At 44.1% G+C, this 22,295-nt stretch overlaps 7 non-coding genes across 7 annotated transcripts; all 7 read right to left on the reverse strand.

Annotated features, from left to right (window-relative positions):
- Positions 1–4,527: 4,527 nt before the first annotated feature.
- LOC138361496 (U2 spliceosomal RNA) lies at positions 4,528–4,720 on the reverse strand. The gene has a single exon (XR_011226989.1). It is a non-coding gene; the product is annotated as a U2 spliceosomal RNA (small nuclear RNA).
- Positions 4,721–7,405: 2,685 nt separating this feature from the next.
- On the reverse strand, positions 7,406–7,598 carry LOC138361475 (U2 spliceosomal RNA). Its single transcript, XR_011226979.1, has one exon. It is a non-coding gene; the product is annotated as a U2 spliceosomal RNA (small nuclear RNA).
- A 2,682-nt stretch (positions 7,599–10,280) lies between these two features.
- Positions 10,281–10,473, reverse strand: LOC138361476 (U2 spliceosomal RNA). Its single transcript, XR_011226980.1, has one exon. It is a non-coding gene; the product is annotated as a U2 spliceosomal RNA (small nuclear RNA).
- Positions 10,474–13,159: 2,686 nt separating this feature from the next.
- LOC138361477 (U2 spliceosomal RNA) lies at positions 13,160–13,352 on the reverse strand. Its single transcript, XR_011226981.1, has one exon. It is a non-coding gene; the product is annotated as a U2 spliceosomal RNA (small nuclear RNA).
- Positions 13,353–16,049: 2,697 nt separating this feature from the next.
- Positions 16,050–16,242, reverse strand: LOC138361478 (U2 spliceosomal RNA). The gene has a single exon (XR_011226982.1). It is a non-coding gene; the product is annotated as a U2 spliceosomal RNA (small nuclear RNA).
- A 2,715-nt stretch (positions 16,243–18,957) lies between these two features.
- Positions 18,958–19,150, reverse strand: LOC138361479 (U2 spliceosomal RNA). Its single transcript, XR_011226983.1, has one exon. It is a non-coding gene; the product is annotated as a U2 spliceosomal RNA (small nuclear RNA).
- A 2,721-nt stretch (positions 19,151–21,871) lies between these two features.
- Positions 21,872–22,063, reverse strand: LOC138361480 (U2 spliceosomal RNA). The gene has a single exon (XR_011226984.1). It is a non-coding gene; the product is annotated as a U2 spliceosomal RNA (small nuclear RNA).
- Between the last annotated feature and the right edge of the window lie 232 nt (positions 22,064–22,295).

Below are 22,295 nucleotides of genomic sequence, written 5' to 3' on the forward strand. Positions count from 1 at the left end.
CGACCCCGGTGGTGCTGGTGGAGTCACGGGGTATCCTCACATCTCCTTCCACACCCTGCGCGTCGACCTTACCCTGAGCCAGCCACATAGGACTGGCCCCGGGGCAAGGGAGTATGGTCCTCCTCGAGGCCGCCTCGCCAAGGGCGACCCCGGTGGTGCTGGTGGAGTCACGGGGTATCCTCACATCTCCTTCCACACCCTGCGCGTCGACCTTACCCTGAGCCAGCCGCACAGGACTGGCCCCAGGGCAAGGGAGTATGGTCCTCCTCGAGGCCGCCTCGCCAAGGGCGACCCCGGTGGTGCTGGTGGAGTCACGGGGTATCCTCACATCTCCTCCTACACCCTGCGCGTCGACCTTACCCTGAGCCAGCCGCACAGGACTGGCCCCAGGGCAAGGGAGTATGGTCCTCCTTGAGGCCGCCTCGCCAAGGGCGACCCCGGTGGTGCTGGTGGAATCACGGGGTATCCTCACATCTCCTCCTACACCCTGCGCGTCGACCTTACCCTGAGCCAGCCGCACAGGACTGGCCCCAGGGCAAGGGAGTATGGTCCTCCTCGAGGCCGCCTCGCCAAGGGCGACCCCGGTGTTGTTCGTGGAGTGGGCCAGCCTCACAGCGCTGACCCCCGCTTTTCTGCCTCGGGCGTCGACCCCACCCCGAGCCAGCCTCCCAAGACTGACCCCAGAGTGGGGGAGTATGGTCCTCCTTGAGGCCGCCTCGCCAAGGGCGACCTCATGGCCGGCGGTCGTCGTCATCCATGCAGTGGACTCATCAAGGTCGATTACCAGGCAGTCGTCGTCACTGGAGTCGTCTTCTTCCATTCTTGCATCACTAGGGACAGGGCATGTAGTCGTCCTTGAGTCATTGTCCGTCTTGAGCACCGAGGCCGACTCACCAAGGTCGACCTCGGTTCCCACCAATGCTGCTGGTCCATCGTTCTGGCGGCCGGTGTGGTGTGGGTTGTGTCTGTGGGCAGCGACCTGGGTTGTCGCCTGCAGGGTTTGGTCCTCCACCTCCCATGGGACCGTCAGCCTTGAAGGCCGTCGTGGATCCATCACATGTGATGGACGCACGAGGCCGTGACTGGGCTAGAGACAGACATTGACTATGTTGCCCCATTAACTCCGAAAAACGGGCGTGCGGACGACAACACAGTCAGTGTTTAGCATAGGCTATGTTCGTCCTCCAGCACCTGGCTCAAGGCACAGATGTGGAGGAAGACAGAGTCTATGGTCTCTCCTTCAGGCGACTGGCCCCGGACAGGCCAGCCCCTGAAGGTCGACGGCAATCACAGGGGACTTGCCGTTTTGCCAGCCACTATGTAAAGTTTGAGAAGCTTGCTCCCCCCTTTACCAGTGATCGGGTCTGGGCTAACTCCCAAAGCCGCCACTAGATGGCTGGACGGTCGGTGTTGGTGGAAGCGCGCTCGCTGATTGGGCCGGTCCTTTAACTCCTTCTTACCCGGAGGGGAAGGTCGTGCGGACACCGACACAATCTATGCAAGCATAAATTGAGTTTCCCTCTGAGCTCCTTGAGCCTTGTACAAGGCAGAAGCTCAGAGAGAAACGCAATTTATTGCGTTTCCCACCGAAAGACTGGCCCCGGACAAGCCAGTCGGTGGAGGTGGACAGCAAGCCGTGAGGCTTGCTGTCTCACCGGTCGAGGCGGATGGGCGACGCGGCGACCCAACTCCCTCTTCCCACAGGTAGTTTTAAGACTACCAGGATCGCTGAAGTGTAGATTCTACTATTCCTTTAACTCCTTGCGGGCGTGCGGACAATAGTACAGTACTACACTTTGATCTTAGCCAAAAGGCCGAGAAGCGATAGGATGCATGGTTGCTCTGCAACACCAGGCAACAATTGCGGCTAGAAACCACGTAGCGAGTTTCAATTGCAAAAGGGCATGTGATTATCGTTGAGTAATATTCGAATTCAAGCATACATATAAACGCCATGCAGTAAAGGCTTTAACCATTTCTTACCTGATCAATGAATTTATATATATATGCAAATTCATGATATTACATGGTTTCATTCATGAGTAGTGAATATGTAACTGGCGGCAAAGTGGTAAACAGACTCGCGTGGCGTTTCACGAATTCGCTCCTGGCCAGGGAGTATAGCGCTTAACTCTAATACATAAACCTCCATTTGTCATGTGTCTTAAGGTAGCTACAGCTTTTGAAAAGTACAATAACGAATTAAAAGTGCAAGGGGCCTGTTACGCCAACGCTCGTCAAAAAATATAAATAGGAGACGTTCTCTCTCTGATACCATAACAGAAAACGAACAGCACTATTACGCGCCAACTATTCCATTTTTGTATATATATCACGACTTTTTCACATCTAACACTTTGCTTGATACATCGTTTTCACAAACCGGAGACGAGGCGAAGCGAGGCAGGGCTGGGTGGCGAGAGGCTAGAGGCTAGAGGCTAGAGGCTAGAGGCTAGAGGCGAGAGGCGAGAGGCGAGAGGCGAGAGGCGAGAGGCGAGAGGCGAGAGACGAGAGACGAGAGACGAGAGACGAGAGACGAGAGACGAGAGACGAGAGACGAGAGACGAGAGACGAGAGACGAGAGACGAGAGACGAGAGACGAGAGACGAGAGACGAGAGACGAGAGACTAGAGACTAGAGACTAGAGACTAGAGACTAGAGACTAGAGACGAGAGACGAGAGACGAGAGACGAGAGACGAGAGACGAGAGACGTGACGTGATGCCATGCCATGCCATGCCATGCCATGCCATGCCATTCAATGCCTTGTGATTCAATACCATGCAGTTCAATGCGATGCGATGCAATGACATGCGATTCGATGCCATGCGAGGCGAGGCGAGGCGATGCATCATCTAACATAACGCGATTCCCTGGAAAACGACTCTGTTGTTGAATGAACAACAAAGCTAAGATATAAGAAGATGTAAGTAATTCGAGAAGTCTGAGTACTGTAGGTACTATAGCAAATTCATTGCTTAATATATGTGAATGTGTAAGGAATCCATCCATCGCTTTTACCGAGTATACAAATACTCGGTCATTGTTGGTGTTTAGGGAGGTAAATGAAGTATTGCAAAGCTAATTACGAAACTAGCTTTCACAATGACATTTGGTGGTTGGTCGCTTTGCAAATTATAGTAGATTCTATATCAATTTTATTCGTTATTTTACGTGAATGAATGTGTGCCTGCATACATTGCCTAAATAAAGAATGTAAATATACGTCGGTGGTGTTTAGAGGGGTGAATGAAGCATTTGAAATCTAAATAGGAAACTAGCATTCAAATGGAGAGGGGTGAGAGTGCAGGTGCGCTTGAACTTGGGTGGGTTCTGGGTTTCATTGACGTATATATTACAGGTGAATGTGTGCATCGAATGCTCGATTGAAGTATATAAATACACATTGTTAGTGTGTATTGAGGTAAATGATGGATTGTAAAGCTAATCAAGACACTGGAATTCACTTTGAGGCTAGTGGCTGGCCGGCTGGCAGGCAAGCGTGGAAGTGGCAAACGATCGTTGAGTTGCCGTGTAAAACCACACCAAAGCAACACCTCCCTCCATCTCAAGTCGAATTTCGTCTTTATTACGCATTGGTACATTCCAGCAATGGTAAATTAAATAGATAAACGTCTAATCTTGATGTATGTATGAATATAATTTCGCCGTCAGAGCCGACTAAGGAATTCCGAGTGATATACACACACACTCCTCCCTCCCTCACTCACAAGGGAGAGTGAGTAAGTAATTTCGTAAAAAAAGAGAATAGCATGCCAACAATGGGTAACTATTATAGTTAGGTTCTCGATCATAGTAAACCCGTTGATTTAGAGTTTATTTGCACAATGACCACATCATATTAGATGCCATTTAAATACCAAATCCAGTTCTCCAGTAAATGCAGACACAAGTCTAACACTATTCAACCCATCTCTACCAGCCTTTTCATAACAAACCACTAAGCTACCTAAACCAGTTTCCACACTTATATAAATAGAGAAAAACTTCACCCTATATAACCTATCTCAGAAAACAAACAAAATCAATTAAAATTGCACTAACTGGCAACCCCCCATTCATAAAATCAACTTCTTTCCTTCCACACCAACCATCGTATTTCTTTGCTCGCACATAATCTTTAATCTAAAGTTATTAAATGATATTACTCACCTCACTCTCCTTCTTTCTCCTTCTTTCTCCTTCCTTCCTTCCTTCCTTCCTTCCTTCCTTCCTTCCTTCCTTCCTTCCTTCCTTCCTTCCTTCCTTCCTTCCTTCCTTCCTTCCTTCCTTCCTTCCTTCCCTCTAACTCGTTGCAGTTGTTCAGCTTCGACCCATCAAACCCGGACTCGACTGACGACTCACTTCTGCTGCTCGTTCCAAGGCTTTTTCCTCATACGATGTTGGCTGGTGTGAAGTAATTACTGCAATTCAAATTAACACGATTCATTAATGTACATAACCAATTAACATAATCGTCTCCTACTTGATTTTGACTAGTTGATAGGGTTGTTTTTGGTCTCCCCGAAGGGAGTGGACCGATCCCAGAGGTACTGCAATACCGGGCCGATCCGCGGCAAAGGTGGAGCAAGCTCCTAGCACTTCGCCATGTTGCAAAAATCAGTTTAATATCGAGGATCCCACATGGGGATCGTATCAGATATTAAGCTGATAAGAACAGATACTACACTTTGATCTTAGCCAAAAGGCCGAGAAGCGATAGGATGCATGGTTGCTCTGCAACACCAGGCAACAATTGCGGCTAGAAACCACGTAGCGAGTTTCAATTGCAAAAGGGCATGTGATTATCGTTGAGTAATATTCGAATTCAAGCATACATATAAACGCCATGCAGTAAAGGCTTTAACCATTTCTTACCTGATCAATGAATTTATATATATATGCAAATTCATGATATTACATGGTTTCATTCATGAGTAGTGAATATGTAACTGGCGGCAAAGTGGTAAACAGACTCGCGTGGCGTTTCACGAATTCGCTCCTGGCCAGGGAGTATAGCGCTTAACTCTAATACATAAACCTCCATTTGTCATGTGTCTTAAGGTAGCTACAGCTTTTGAAAAGTACAATAACGAATTAAAAGTGCAAGGGGCCTGTTACGCCAACGCTCGTCAAAAAATATAAATAGGAGACGTTCTCTCTCTGATACCATAACAGAAAACGAACAGCACTATTACGCGCCAACTATTCCATTTTTGTATATATATCACGACTTTTTCACATCTAACACTTTGCTTGATACATCGTTTTCACAAACCGGAGACGAGGCGAAGCGAGGCAGGGCTGGGTGGCGAGAGGCTAGAGGCTAGAGGCTAGAGGCGAGAGGCGAGAGGCGAGAGGCGAGAGGCGAGAGGCGAGAGACGAGAGACGAGAGACGAGAGACGAGAGACGAGAGACGAGAGACGAGAGACGAGAGACGAGAGACGAGAGACGAGAGACGAGAGACGAGAGACGAGAGACGAGAGACGAGAGACGAGAGACGAGAGACGAGAGACGAGAGACGAGAGACTAGAGACTAGAGACTAGAGACTAGAGACTAGAGACTAGAGACGAGAGACGAGAGACGAGAGACGAGAGACGAGAGACGTGACGTGATGCCATGCCATGCCATGCCATGCCATGCCATGCCATTCAATGCCTTGTGATTCAATACCATGCAGTTCAATGCGATGCGATGCAATGACATGCGATTCGATGCCATGCGAGGCGAGGCGAGGCGATGCATCATCTAACATAACGCGATTCCCTGGAAAACGACTCTGTTGTTGAATGAACAACAAAGCTAAGATATAAGAAGATGTAAGTAATTCGAGAAGTCTGAGTACTGTAGGTACTATAGCAAATTCATTGCTTAATATATGTGAATGTGTAAGGAATCCATCCATCGCTTTTACCGAGTATACAAATACTCGGTCATTGTTGGTGTTTAGGGAGGTAAATGAAGTATTGCAAAGCTAATTACGAAACTAGCTTTCACAATGACATTTGGTGGTTGGTCGCTTTGCAAATTATAGTAGATTCTATATCAATTTTATTCGTTATTTTACGTGAATGAATGTGTGCCTGCATACATTGCCTAAATAAAGAATGTAAATATACGTCGGTGGTGTTTAGAGGGGTGAATGAAGCATTTGAAATCTAAATAGGAAACTAGCATTCAAATGGAGAGGGGTGAGAGTGCAGGTGCGCTTGAACTTGGGTGGGTTCTGGGTTTCATTGACGTATATATTACAGGTGAATGTGTGCATCGAATGCTCGATTGAAGTATATAAATACACATTGTTAGTGTGTATTGAGGTAAATGATGGATTGTAAAGCTAATCAAGACACTGGAATTCACTTTGAGGCTAGTGGCTGGCCGGCTGGCAGGCAAGCGTGGAAGTGGCAAACGATCGTTGAGTTGCCGTGTAAAACCACACCAAAGCAACACCTCCCTCCATCTCAAGTCGAATTTCGTCTTTATTACGCATTGGTACATTCCAGCAATGGTAAATTAAATAGATAAACGTCTAATCTTGATGTATGTATGAATATAATTTCGCCGTCAGAGCCGACTAAGGAATTCCGAGTGATATACACACACACTCCTCCCTCCCTCACTCACAAGGGAGAGTGAGTAAGTAATTTCGTAAAAAAAGAGAATAGCATGCCAACAATGGGTAACTATTATAGTTAGGTTCTCGATCATAGTAAACCCGTTGATTTAGAGTTTATTTGCACAATGACCACATCATATTAGATGCCATTTAAATACCAAATCCAGTTCTCCAGTAAATGCAGACACAAGTCTAACACTATTCAACCCATCTCTACCAGCCTTTTCATAACAAACCACTAAGCTACCTAAACCAGTTTCCACACTTATATAAATAGAGAAAAACTTCACCCTATATAACCTATCTCAGAAAACAAACAAAATCAATTAAAATTGCACTAACTGGCAACCCCCCATTCATAAAATCAACTTCTTTCCTTCCACACCAACCATCGTATTTCTTTGCTCGCACATAATCTTTAATCTAAAGTTATTAAATGATATTACTCACCTCACTCTCCTTCTTTCTCCTTCTTTCTCCTTCCTTCCTTCCTTCCTTCCTTCCTTCCTTCCTTCCTTCCTTCCTTCCTTCCTTCCTTCCTTCCTTCCTTCCTTCCTTCCTTCCCTCTAACTCGTTGCAGTTGTTCAGCTTCGACCCATCAAACCCGGACTCGACTGACGACTCACTTCTGCTGCTCGTTCCAAGGCTTTTTCCTCATACGATGTTGGCTGGTGTGAAGTAATTACTGCAATTCAAATTAACACGATTCATTAATGTACATAACCAATTAACATAATCGTCTCCTACTTGATTTTGACTAGTTGATAGGGTTGTTTTTGGTCTCCCCGAAGGGAGTGGACCGATCCCAGAGGTACTGCAATACCGGGCCGATCCGCGGCAAAGGTGGAGCAAGCTCCTAGCACTTCGCCATGTTGCAAAAATCAGTTTAATATCGAGGATCCCACATGGGGATCGTATCAGATATTAAGCTGATAAGAACAGATACTACACTTTGATCTTAGCCAAAAGGCCGAGAAGCGATAGGATGCATGGTTGCTCTGCAACACCAGGCAACAATTGCGGCTAGAAACCACGTAGCGAGTTTCAATTGCAAAAGGGCATGTGATTATCGTTGAGTAATATTCGAATTCAAGCATACATATAAACGCCATGCAGTAAAGGCTTTAACCATTTCTTACCTGATCAATGAATTTATATATATATGCAAATTCATGATATTACATGGTTTCATTCATGAGTAGTGAATATGTAACTGGCGGCAAAGTGGTAAACAGACTCGCGTGGCGTTTCACGAATTCGCTCCTGGCCAGGGAGTATAGCGCTTAACTCTAATACATAAACCTCCATTTGTCATGTGTCTTAAGGTAGCTACAGCTTTTGAAAAGTACAATAACGAATTAAAAGTGCAAGGGGCCTGTTACGCCAACGCTCGTCAAAAAATATAAATAGGAGACGTTCTCTCTCTGATACCATAACAGAAAACGAACAGCACTATTACGCGCCAACTATTCCATTTTTGTATATATATCACGACTTTTTCACATCTAACACTTTGCTTGATACATCGTTTTCACAAACCGGAGACGAGGCGAAGCGAGGCAGGGCTGGGTGGCGAGAGGCTAGAGGCTAGAGGCTAGAGGCTAGAGGCTAGAGGCGAGAGGCGAGAGGCGAGAGGCGAGAGGCGAGAGGCGAGAGGCGAGAGACGAGAGACGAGAGACGAGAGACGAGAGACGAGAGACGAGAGACGAGAGACGAGAGACGAGAGACGAGAGACGAGAGACGAGAGACGAGAGACGAGAGACGAGAGACGAGAGACTAGAGACTAGAGACTAGAGACTAGAGACTAGAGACTAGAGACGAGAGACGAGAGACGAGAGACGAGAGACGAGAGACGAGAGACGTGACGTGATGCCATGCCATGCCATGCCATGCCATGCCATGCCATTCAATGCCTTGTGATTCAATACCATGCAGTTCAATGCGATGCGATGCAATGACATGCGATTCGATGCCATGCGAGGCGAGGCGAGGCGATGCATCATCTAACATAACGCGATTCCCTGGAAAACGACTCTGTTGTTGAATGAACAACAAAGCTAAGATATAAGAAGATGTAAGTAATTCGAGAAGTCTGAGTACTGTAGGTACTATAGCAAATTCATTGCTTAATATATGTGAATGTGTAAGGAATCCATCCATCGCTTTTACCGAGTATACAAATACTCGGTCATTGTTGGTGTTTAGGGAGGTAAATGAAGTATTGCAAAGCTAATTACGAAACTAGCTTTCACAATGACATTTGGTGGTTGGTCGCTTTGCAAATTATAGTAGATTCTATATCAATTTTATTCGTTATTTTACGTGAATGAATGTGTGCCTGCATACATTGCCTAAATAAAGAATGTAAATATACGTCGGTGGTGTTTAGAGGGGTGAATGAAGCATTTGAAATCTAAATAGGAAACTAGCATTCAAATGGAGAGGGGTGAGAGTGCAGGTGCGCTTGAACTTGGGTGGGTTCTGGGTTTCATTGACGTATATATTACAGGTGAATGTGTGCATCGAATGCTCGATTGAAGTATATAAATACACATTGTTAGTGTGTATTGAGGTAAATGATGGATTGTAAAGCTAATCAAGACACTGGAATTCACTTTGAGGCTAGTGGCTGGCCGGCTGGCAGGCAAGCGTGGAAGTGGCAAACGATCGTTGAGTTGCCGTGTAAAACCACACCAAAGCAACACCTCCCTCCATCTCAAGTCGAATTTCGTCTTTATTACGCATTGGTACATTCCAGCAATGGTAAATTAAATAGATAAACGTCTAATCTTGATGTATGTATGAATATAATTTCGCCGTCAGAGCCGACTAAGGAATTCCGAGTGATATACACACACACTCCTCCCTCCCTCACTCACAAGGGAGAGTGAGTAAGTAATTTCGTAAAAAAAGAGAATAGCATGCCAACAATGGGTAACTATTATAGTTAGGTTCTCGATCATAGTAAACCCGTTGATTTAGAGTTTATTTGCACAATGACCACATCATATTAGATGCCATTTAAATACCAAATCCAGTTCTCCAGTAAATGCAGACACAAGTCTAACACTATTCAACCCATCTCTACCAGCCTTTTCATAACAAACCACTAAGCTACCTAAACCAGTTTCCACACTTATATAAATAGAGAAAAACTTCACCCTATATAACCTATCTCAGAAAACAAACAAAATCAATTAAAATTGCACTAACTGGCAACCCCCCATTCATAAAATCAACTTCTTTCCTTCCACACCAACCATCGTATTTCTTTGCTCGCACATAATCTTTAATCTAAAGTTATTAAATGATATTACTCACCTCACTCTCCTTCTTTCTCCTTCTTTCTCCTTCCTTCCTTCCTTCCTTCCTTCCTTCCTTCCTTCCTTCCTTCCTTCCTTCCTTCCTTCCTTCCTTCCTTCCTTCCTTCCTTCCTTCCCTCTAACTCGTTGCAGTTGTTCAGCTTCGACCCATCAAACCCGGACTCGACTGACGACTCACTTCTGCTGCTCGTTCCAAGGCTTTTTCCTCATACGATGTTGGCTGGTGTGAAGTAATTACTGCAATTCAAATTAACACGATTCATTAATGTACATAACCAATTAACATAATCGTCTCCTACTTGATTTTGACTAGTTGATAGGGTTGTTTTTGGTCTCCCCGAAGGGAGTGGACCGATCCCAGAGGTACTGCAATACCGGGCCGATCCGCGGCAAAGGTGGAGCAAGCTCCTAGCACTTCGCCATGTTGCAAAAATCAGTTTAATATCGAGGATCCCACATGGGGATCGTATCAGATATTAAGCTGATAAGAACAGATACTACACTTTGATCTTAGCCAAAAGGCCGAGAAGCGATAGGATGCATGGTTGCTCTGCAACACCAGGCAACAATTGCGGCTAGAAACCACGTAGCGAGTTTCAATTGCAAAAGGGCATGTGATTATCGTTGAGTAATATTCGAATTCAAGCATACATATAAACGCCATGCAGTAAAGGCTTTAACCATTTCTTACCTGATCAATGAATTTATATATATATGCAAATTCATGATATTACATGGTTTCATTCATGAGTAGTGAATATGTAACTGGCGGCAAAGTGGTAAACAGACTCGCGTGGCGTTTCACGAATTCGCTCCTGGCCAGGGAGTATAGCGCTTAACTCTAATACATAAACCTCCATTTGTCATGTGTCTTAAGGTAGCTACAGCTTTTGAAAAGTACAATAACGAATTAAAAGTGCAAGGGGCCTGTTACGCCAACGCTCGTCAAAAAATATAAATAGGAGACGTTCTCTCTCTGATACCATAACAGAAAACGAACAGCACTATTACGCGCCAACTATTCCATTTTTGTATATATATCACGACTTTTTCACATCTAACACTTTGCTTGATACATCGTTTTCACAAACCGGAGACGAGGCGAAGCGAGGCAGGGCTGGGTGGCGAGAGGCTAGAGGCTAGAGGCTAGAGGCTAGAGGCTAGAGGCGAGAGGCGAGAGGCGAGAGGCGAGAGGCGAGAGGCGAGAGGCGAGAGACGAGAGACGAGAGACGAGAGACGAGAGACGAGAGACGAGAGACGAGAGACGAGAGACGAGAGACGAGAGACGAGAGACGAGAGACGAGAGACGAGAGACGAGAGACGAGAGACTAGAGACTAGAGACTAGAGACTAGAGACTAGAGACTAGAGACGAGAGACGAGAGACGAGAGACGAGAGACGAGAGACGAGAGACGTGACGTGATGCCATGCCATGCCATGCCATGCCATGCCATGCCATTCAATGCCTTGTGATTCAATACCATGCAGTTCAATGCGATGCGATGCAATGACATGCGATTCGATGCCATGCGAGGCGAGGCGAGGCGATGCATCATCTAACATAACGCGATTCCCTGGAAAACGACTCTGTTGTTGAATGAACAACAAAGCTAAGATATAAGAAGATGTAAGTAATTCGAGAAGTCTGAGTACTGTAGGTACTATAGCAAATTCATTGCTTAATATATGTGAATGTGTAAGGAATCCATCCATCGCTTTTACCGAGTATACAAATACTCGGTCATTGTTGGTGTTTAGGGAGGTAAATGAAGTATTGCAAAGCTAATTACGAAACTAGCTTTCACAATGACATTTGGTGGTTGGTCGCTTTGCAAATTATAGTAGATTCTATATCAATTTTATTCGTTATTTTACGTGAATGAATGTGTGCCTGCATACATTGCCTAAATAAAGAATGTAAATATACGTCGGTGGTGTTTAGAGGGGTGAATGAAGCATTTGAAATCTAAATAGGAAACTAGCATTCAAATGGAGAGGGGTGAGAGTGCAGGTGCGCTTGAACTTGGGTGGGTTCTGGGTTTCATTGACGTATATATTACAGGTGAATGTGTGCATCGAATGCTCGATTGAAGTATATAAATACACATTGTTAGTGTGTATTGAGGTAAATGATGGATTGTAAAGCTAATCAAGACACTGGAATTCACTTTGAGGCTAGTGGCTGGCCGGCTGGCAGGCAAGCGTGGAAGTGGCAAACGATCGTTGAGTTGCCGTGTAAAACCACACCAAAGCAACACCTCCCTCCATCTCAAGTCGAATTTCGTCTTTATTACGCATTGGTACATTCCAGCAATGGTAAATTAAATAGATAAACGTCTAATCTTGATGTATGTATGAATATAATTTCGCCGTCAGAGCCGACTAAGGAATTCCGAGTGATATACACACACACTCCTCCCTCCCTCACTCACAAGGGAGAGTGAGTAAGTAATTTCGTAAAAAAAGAGAATAGCATGCCAACAATGGGTAACTATTATAGTTAGGTTCTCGATCATAGTAAACCCGTTGATTTAGAGTTTATTTGCACAATGACCACATCATATTAGATGCCATTTAAATACCAAATCCAGTTCTCCAGTAAATGCAGACACAAGTCTAACACTATTCAACCCATCTCTACCAGCCTTTTCATAACAAACCACTAAGCTACCTAAACCAGTTTCCACACTTATATAAATAGAGAAAAACTTCACCCTATATAACCTATCTCAGAAAACAAACAAAATCAATTAAAATTGCACTAACTGGCAACCCCCCATTCATAAAATCAACTTCTTTCCTTCCACACCAACCATCGTATTTCTTTGCTCGCACATAATCTTTAATCTAAAGTTATTAAATGATATTACTCACCTCACTCTCCTTCTTTCTCCTTCTTTCTCCTTCCTTCCTTCCTTCCTTCCTTCCTTCCTTCCTTCCTTCCTTCCTTCCTTCCTTCCTTCCTTCCTTCCTTCCTTCCTTCCTTCCTTCCTTCCCTCTAACTCGTTGCAGTTGTTCAGCTTCGACCCATCAAACCCGGACTCGACTGACGACTCACTTCTGCTGCTCGTTCCAAGGCTTTTTCCTCATACGATGTTGGCTGGTGTGAAGTAATTACTGCAATTCAAATTAACACGATTCATTAATGTACATAACCAATTAACATAATCGTCTCCTACTTGATTTTGACTAGTTGATAGGGTTGTTTTTGGTCTCCCCGAAGGGAGTGGACCGATCCCAGAGGTACTGCAATACCGGGCCGATCCGCGGCAAAGGTGGAGCAAGCTCCTAGCACTTCGCCATGTTGCAAAAATCAGTTTAATATCGAGGATCCCACATGGGGATCGTATCAGATATTAAGCTGATAAGAACAGATACTACACTTTGATCTTAGCCAAAAGGCCGAGAAGCGATAGGATGCATGGTTGCTCTGCAACACCAGGCAACAATTGCGGCTAGAAACCACGTAGCGAGTTTCAATTGCAAAAGGGCATGTGATTATCGTTGAGTAATATTCGAATTCAAGCATACATATAAACGCCATGCAGTAAAGGCTTTAACCATTTCTTACCTGATCAATGAATTTATATATATATGCAAATTCATGATATTACATGGTTTCATTCATGAGTAGTGAATATGTAACTGGCGGCAAAGTGGTAAACAGACTCGCGTGGCGTTTCACGAATTCGCTCCTGGCCAGGGAGTATAGCGCTTAACTCTAATACATAAACCTCCATTTGTCATGTGTCTTAAGGTAGCTACAGCTTTTGAAAAGTACAATAACGAATTAAAAGTGCAAGGGGCCTGTTACGCCAACGCTCGTCAAAAAATATAAATAGGAGACGTTCTCTCTCTGATACCATAACAGAAAACGAACAGCACTATTACGCGCCAACTATTCCATTTTTGTATATATATCACGACTTTTTCACATCTAACACTTTGCTTGATACATCGTTTTCACAAACCGGAGACGAGGCGAAGCGAGGCAGGGCTGGGTGGCGAGAGGCTAGAGGCTAGAGGCTAGAGGCTAGAGGCTAGAGGCGAGAGGCGAGAGGCGAGAGGCGAGAGGCGAGAGGCGAGAGGCGAGAGACGAGAGACGAGAGACGAGAGACGAGAGACGAGAGACGAGAGACGAGAGACGAGAGACGAGAGACGAGAGACGAGAGACGAGAGACGAGAGACGAGAGACGAGAGACGAGAGACTAGAGACTAGAGACTAGAGACTAGAGACTAGAGACTAGAGACGAGAGACGAGAGACGAGAGACGAGAGACGAGAGACGAGAGACGTGACGTGATGCCATGCCATGCCATGCCATGCCATGCCATGCCATTCAATGCCTTGTGATTCAATACCATGCAGTTCAATGCGATGCGATGCAATGACATGCGATTCGATGCCATGCGAGGCGAGGCGAGGCGATGCATCATCTAACATAACGCGATTCCCTGGAAAACGACTCTGTTGTTGAATGAACAACAAAGCTAAGATATAAGAAGATGTAAGTAATTCGAGAAGTCTGAGTACTGTAGGTACTATAGCAAATTCATTGCTTAATATATGTGAATGTGTAAGGAATCCATCCATCGCTTTTACCGAGTATACAAATACTCGGTCATTGTTGGTGTTTAGGGAGGTAAATGAAGTATTGCAAAGCTAATTACGAAACTAGCTTTCACAATGACATTTGGTGGTTGGTCGCTTTGCAAATTATAGTAGATTCTATATCAATTTTATTCGTTATTTTACGTGAATGAATGTGTGCCTGCATACATTGCCTAAATAAAGAATGTAAATATACGTCGGTGGTGTTTAGAGGGGTGAATGAAGCATTTGAAATCTAAATAGGAAACTAGCATTCAAATGGAGAGGGGTGAGAGTGCAGGTGCGCTTGAACTTGGGTGGGTTCTGGGTTTCATTGACGTATATATTACAGGTGAATGTGTGCATCGAATGCTCGATTGAAGTATATAAATACACATTGTTAGTGTGTATTGAGGTAAATGATGGATTGTAAAGCTAATCAAGACACTGGAATTCACTTTGAGGCTAGTGGCTGGCCGGCTGGCAGGCAAGCGTGGAAGTGGCAAACGATCGTTGAGTTGCCGTGTAAAACCACACCAAAGCAACACCTCCCTCCATCTCAAGTCGAATTTCGTCTTTATTACGCATTGGTACATTCCAGCAATGGTAAATTAAATAGATAAACGTCTAATCTTGATGTATGTATGAATATAATTTCGCCGTCAGAGCCGACTAAGGAATTCCGAGTGATATACACACACACTCCTCCCTCCCTCACTCACAAGGGAGAGTGAGTAAGTAATTTCGTAAAAAAAGAGAATAGCATGCCAACAATGGGTAACTATTATAGTTAGGTTCTCGATCATAGTAAACCCGTTGATTTAGAGTTTATTTGCACAATGACCACATCATATTAGATGCCATTTAAATACCAAATCCAGTTCTCCAGTAAATGCAGACACAAGTCTAACACTATTCAACCCATCTCTACCAGCCTTTTCATAACAAACCACTAAGCTACCTAAACCAGTTTCCACACTTATATAAATAGAGAAAACTTCACCCTATATAACCTATCTCAGAAAACAAACAAAATCAATTAAAATTGCACTAACTGGCAACCCCCCATTCATAAAATCAACTTCTTTCCTTCCACACCAACCATCGTATTTCTTTGCTCGCACATAATCTTTAATCTAAAGTTATTAAATGATATTACTCACCTCACTCTCCTTCTTTCTCCTTCTTTCTCCTTCCTTCCTTCCTTCCTTCCTTCCTTCCTTCCTTCCTTCCTTCCTTCCTTCCTTCCTTCCTTCCTTCCTTCCTTCCTTCCTTCCTTCCTTCCTTCCTTCCTTCCCTCTAACTCGTTGCAGTTGTTCAGCTTCGACCCATCAAACCCGGACTCGACTGACGACTCACTTCTGCTGCTCGTTCCAAGGCTTTTTCCTCATACGATGTTGGCTGGTGTGAAGTAATTACTGCAATTCAAATTAACACGATTCATTAATGTACATAACCAATTAACATAATCGTCTCCTACTTGATTTTGACTAGTTGATAGGGTTGTTTTTGGTCTCCCCGAAGGGAGTGGACCGATCCCAGAGGTACTGCAATACCGGGCCGATCCGCGGCAAAGGTGGAGCAAGCTCCTAGCACTTCGCCATGTTGCAAAAATCAGTTTAATATCGAGGATCCCACATGGGGATCGTATCAGATATTAAGCTGATAAGAACAGATACTACACTTTGATCTTAGCCAAAAGGCCGAGAAGCGATAGGATGCATGGTTGCTCTGCAACACCAGGCAACAATTGCGGCTAGAAACCACGTAGCGAGTTTCAATTGCAAAAGGGCATGTGATTATCGTTGAGTAATATTCGAATTCAAGCATACATATAAACGCCATGCAGTAAAGGCTTTAACCATTTCTTACCTGATCAATGAATTTATATATATATGCAAATTCATGATATTACATGGTTTCATTCATGAGTAGTGAATATGTAACTGGCGGCAAAGTGGTAAACAGACTCGCGTGGCGTTTCACGAATTCGCTCCTGGCCAGGGAGTATAGCGCTTAACTCTAATACATAAACCTCCATTTGTCATGTGTCTTAAGGTAGCTACAGCTTTTGAAAAGTACAATAACGAATTAAAAGTGCAAGGGGCCTGTTACGCCAACGCTCGTCAAAAAATATAAATAGGAGACGTTCTCTCTCTGATACCATAACAGAAAACGAACAGCACTATTACGCGCCAACTATTCCATTTTTGTATATATATCACGACTTTTTTCACATCTAACACTTTGCTTGATACATCGTTTTCACAAACCGGAGACGAGGCGAAGCGAGGCAGGGCTGGGTGGCGAGAGGCTAGAGGCTAGAGGCTAGAGGCTAGAGGCTAGAGGCGAGAGGCGAGAGGCGAGAGGCGAGAGGCGAGAGGCGAGAGGCGAGAGACGAGAGACGAGAGACGAGAGACGAGAGACGAGAGACGAGAGACGAGAGACGAGAGACGAGAGACGAGAGACGAGAGACGAGAGACGAGAGACGAGAGACGAGAGACGAGAGACGAGAGACGAGAGGACTAGAGACTAGAGACTAGAGACTAGAGACTAGAGACTAGAGACGAGAGACGAGAGACGAGAGACGAGAGACGAGAGACGAGAGACGTGACGTGATGCCATGCCATGCCATGCCATGCCATGCCATGCCATTCAATGCCTTGTGATTCAATACCATGCAGTTCAATGCGATGCGATGCAATGACATGCGATTCGATGCCATGCGAGGCGAGGCGAGGCGATGCATCATCTAACATAACGCGATTCCCTGGAAAACGACTCTGTTGTTGAATGAACAACAAAGCTAAGATATAAGAAGATGTAAGTAATTCGAGAAGTCTGAGTACTGTAGGTACTATAGCAAATTCATTGCTTAATATATGTGAATGTGTAAGGAATCCATCCATCGCTTTTACCGAGTATACAAATACTCGGTCATTGTTGGTGTTTAGGGAGGTAAATGAAGTATTGCAAAGCTAATTACGAAACTAGCTTTCACAATGACATTTGGTGGTTGGTCGCTTTGCAAATTATAGTAGATTCTATATCAATTTTATTCGTTATTTTACGTGAATGAATGTGTGCCTGCATACATTGCCTAAATAAAGAATGTAAATATACGTCGGTGGTGTTTAGAGGGGTGAATGAAGCATTTGAAATCTAAATAGGAAACTAGCATTCAAATGGAGAGGGGTGAGAGTGCAGGTGCGCTTGAACTTGGGTGGGTTCTGGGTTTCATTGACGTATATATTACAGGTGAATGTGTGCATCGAATGCTCGATTGAAGTATATAAATACACATTGTTAGTGTGTATTGAGGTAAATGATGGATTGTAAAGCTAATCAAGACACTGGAATTCACTTTGAGGCTAGTGGCTGGCCGGCTGGCAGGCAAGCGTGGAAGTGGCAAACGATCGTTGAGTTGCCGTGTAAAACCACACCAAAGCAACACCTCCCTCCATCTCAAGTCGAATTTCGTCTTTATTACGCATTGGTACATTCCAGCAATGGTAAATTAAATAGATAAACGTCTAATCTTGATGTATGTATGAATATAATTTCGCCGTCAGAGCCGACTAAGGAATTCCGAGTGATATACACACACACTCCTCCCTCCCTCACTCACAAGGGAGAGTGAGTAAGTAATTTCGTAAAAAAAGAGAATAGCATGCCAACAATGGGTAACTATTATAGTTAGGTTCTCGATCATAGTAAACCCGTTGATTTAGAGTTTATTTGCACAATGACCACATCATATTAGATGCCATTTAAATACCAAATCCAGTTCTCCAGTAAATGCAGACACAAGTCTAACACTATTCAACCCATCTCTACCAGCCTTTTCATAACAAACCACTAAGCTACCTAAACCAGTTTCCACACTTATATAAATAGAGAAAAACTTCACCCTATATAACCTATCTCAGAAAACAAACAAAATCAATTAAAATTGCACTAACTGGCAACCCCCCATTCATAAAATCAACTTCTTTCCTTCCACACCAACCATCGTATTTCTTTGCTCGCACATAATCTTTAATCTAAAGTTATTAAATGATATTACTCACCTCACTCTCCTTCTTTCTCCTTCTTTCTCCTTCCTTCCTTCCTTCCTTCCTTCCTTCCTTCCTTCCTTCCTTCCTTCCTTCCTTCCTTCCTTCCTTCCTTCCTTCCTTCCTTCCTTCCTTCCTTCCTTCCTTCCCTCTAACTCGTTGCAGTTGTTCAGCTTCGACCCATCAAACCCGGACTCGACTGACGACTCACTTCTGCTGCTCGTTCCAAGGCTTTTTCCTCATACGATGTTGGCTGGTGTGAAGTAATTACTGCAATTCAAATTAACACGATTCATTAATGTACATAACCAATTAACATAATCGTCTCCTACTTGATTTTGACTAGTTGATAGGGTTGTTTTTTGGTCTCCCCGAAGGGAGTGGACCGATCCCAGAGGTACTGCAATACCGGGCCGATCCGCGGCAAAGGTGGAGCAAGCTCCTAGCACTTCGCCATGTTGCAAAAATCAGTTTAATATCGAGGATCCCACATGGGGATCGTATCAGATATTAAGCTGATAAGAACAGATACTACACTTTGATCTTAGCCAAAAGGCCGAGAAGCGATAGGATGCATGGTTGCTCTGCAACACCAGGCAACAATTGCGGCTAGAAACCACGTAGCGAGTTTCAATTGCAAAAGGGCATGTGATTATCGTTGAGTAATATTCGAATTCAAGCATACATATAAACGCCATGCAGTAAAGGCTTTAACCATTTCTTACCTGATCAATGAATTTATATATATATGCAAATTCATGATATTACATGGTTTCATTCATGAGTAGTGAATATGTAACTGGCGGCAAAGTGGTAAACAGACTCGCGTGGCGTTTCACGAATTCGCTCCTGGCCAGGGAGTATAGCGCTTAACTCTAATACATAAACCTCCATTTGTCATGTGTCTTAAGGTAGCTACAGCTTTTGAAAAGTACAATAACGAATTAAAAGTGCAAGGGGCCTGTTACGCCAACGCTCGTCAAAAAATATAAATAGGAGACGTTCTCTCTCTGATACCATAACAGAAAACGAACAGCACTATTACGCGCCAACTATTCCATTTTTGTATATATATCACGACTTTTTCACATCTAACACTTTGCTTGATACATCGTTTTCACAAACCGGAGACGAGGCGAAGCGAGGCAGGGCTGGGTGGCGAGAGGCTAGAGGCTAGAGGCTAGAGGCTAGAGGCTAGAGGCGAGAGGCGAGAGGCGAGAGGCGAGAGGCGAGAGGCGAGAGGCGAGAGACGAGAGACGAGAGACGAGAGACGAGAGACGAGAGACGAGAGACGAGAGACGAGAGACGAGAGACGAGAGACGAGAGACGAGAGACGAGAGACGAGAGACGAGAGACGAGAGACGAGAGACGAGAGACGAGAGACTAGAGACTAGAGACTAGAGACTAGAGACTAGAGACTAGAGACGAGAGACGAGAGACGAGAGACGAGAGACGAGAGACGAGAGACGTGACGTGATGCCATGCCATGCCATGCCATGCCATGCCATGCCATTCAATGCCTTGTGATTCAATACCATGCAGTTCAATGCGATGCGATGCAATGACATGCGATTCGATGCCATGCGAGGCGAGGCGAGGCGATGCATCATCTAACATAACGCGATTCCCTGGAAAACGACTCTGTTGTTGAATGAACAACAAAGCTAAGATATAAGAAGATGTAAGTAATTCGAGAAGTCTGAGTACTGTAGGTACTATAGCAAATTCATTGCTTAATATATGTGAATGTGTAAGGAATCCATCCATCGCTTTTACCGAGTATACAAATACTCGGTCATTGTTGGTGTTTAGGGAGGTAAATGAAGTATTGCAAAGCTAATTACGAAACTAGCTTTCACAATGACATTTGGTGGTTGGTCGCTTTGCAAATTATAGTAGATTCTATATCAATTTTATTCGTTATTTTACGTGAATGAATGTGTGCCTGCATACATTGCCTAAATAAAGAATGTAAATATACGTCGGTGGTGTTTAGAGGGGTGAATGAAGCATTTGAAATCTAAATAGGAAACTAGCATTCAAATGGAGAGGGGTGAGAGTGCAGGTGCGCTTGAACTTGGGTGGGTTCTGGGTTTCATTGACGTATATATTACAGGTGAATGTGTGCATCGAATGCTCGATTGAAGTATATAAATACACATTGTTAGTGTGTATTGAGGTAAATGATGGATTGTAAAGCTAATCAAGACACTGGAATTCACTTTGAGGCTAGTGGCTGGCCGGCTGGCAGGCAAGCGTGGAAGTGGCAAACGATCGTTGAGTTGCCGTGTAAAACCACACCAAAGCAACACCTCCCTCCATCTCAAGTCGAATTTCGTCTTTATTACGCATTGGTACATTCCAGCAATGGTAAATTAAATAGATAAACGTCTAATCTTGATGTATGTATGAATATAATTTCGCCGTCAGAGCCGACTAAGGAATTCCGAGTGATATACACACACACTCCTCCCTCCCTCCCTCACTCACAAGGGAGAGTGAGTAAGTAATTTCGTAAAAAAAGAGAATAGCATGCCAACAATGGGTAACTATTATAGTTAGGTTCTCGATCATAGTAAACCCGTTGATTTAGAGTTTATTTGCACAATGACCACATCATATTAGATGCCATTTAAATACCAAATCCAGTTCTCCAGTAAATGCAGACACAAGTCTAACACTATTCAACCCATCTCTACCAGCCTTTTCATAACAAACCACTAAGCTACCTAAACCAGTTTCCACACTTATATAAATAGAGAAAAACTTCACCCTATATAACCTATCTCAGAAAACAAACAAAATCAATTAAAATTGCACTAACTGGCAACCCCCCATTCATAAAATCAACTTCTTTCCTTCCACACCAACCATCGTATTTCTTTGCTCGCACATAATCTTTAATCTAAAGTTATTAAATGATATTACTCACCTCACTCTCCTTCTTTCTCCTTCTTTCTCCTTCCTTCCCTTCCTTCCTTCCTTCCTTCCTTCCTTCCTTCCTTCCTTCCTTCCTTCCTTCCTTCCTTCCTTCCTTCCTTCCTTCCTTCCTTCCTTCCTTCCCTCTAACTCGTTGCAGTTGTTCAGCTTCGACCCATCAAACCCGGACTCGACTGACGACTCACTTCTGCTGCTCGTTCCAAGGCTTTTTCCTCATACGATGTTGGCTGGTGTGAAGTAATTACTGCAATTCAAATTAACACGATTCATTAATGTACATAACCAATTAACATAATCGTCTCCTACTTGATTTTGACTAGTTGATTAGGGTTGTTTTTGGTCTCCCCGAAGGGAGTGGACCGATCCCAGAGGTACTGCAATACCGGGCCGATCCGCGGCAAAGGTGGAGCAAGCTCCTAGCACTTCGCCATGTTGCAAAAATCAGTTAATATCGGGATCCCACATGGGGATCGTATCAGATATTAAGCCTGATAAGAACAGATACTACACTTTGATCTTAGCCAAAAGGCCGAGAAGCGATAGGATGCATGGTTGCTCTGCAACACCAGGCAACAATTGCGGCTAGAAACCACGTAGCGAGTTTCAATTGCAAAAGGGCATGTGATTATCGTTGAGTAATATTCGAATTCAAGCATACATATAAACGCCATGCAGTAAAGGCTTTAACCATTTCTTACCTGATCAATGAATTTATATATATATGCAAATTCATGATATTACATGGTTTCATTCATGAGTAGTGAATATGTAAC

The sequence above is a fragment of the Procambarus clarkii genome, unplaced genomic scaffold, assembly GCF_040958095.1.
Source record: "Procambarus clarkii isolate CNS0578487 unplaced genomic scaffold, FALCON_Pclarkii_2.0 HiC_scaffold_408, whole genome shotgun sequence".
Classification (NCBI taxonomy): Eukaryota; Metazoa; Arthropoda; class Malacostraca; order Decapoda; family Cambaridae; genus Procambarus; species Procambarus clarkii.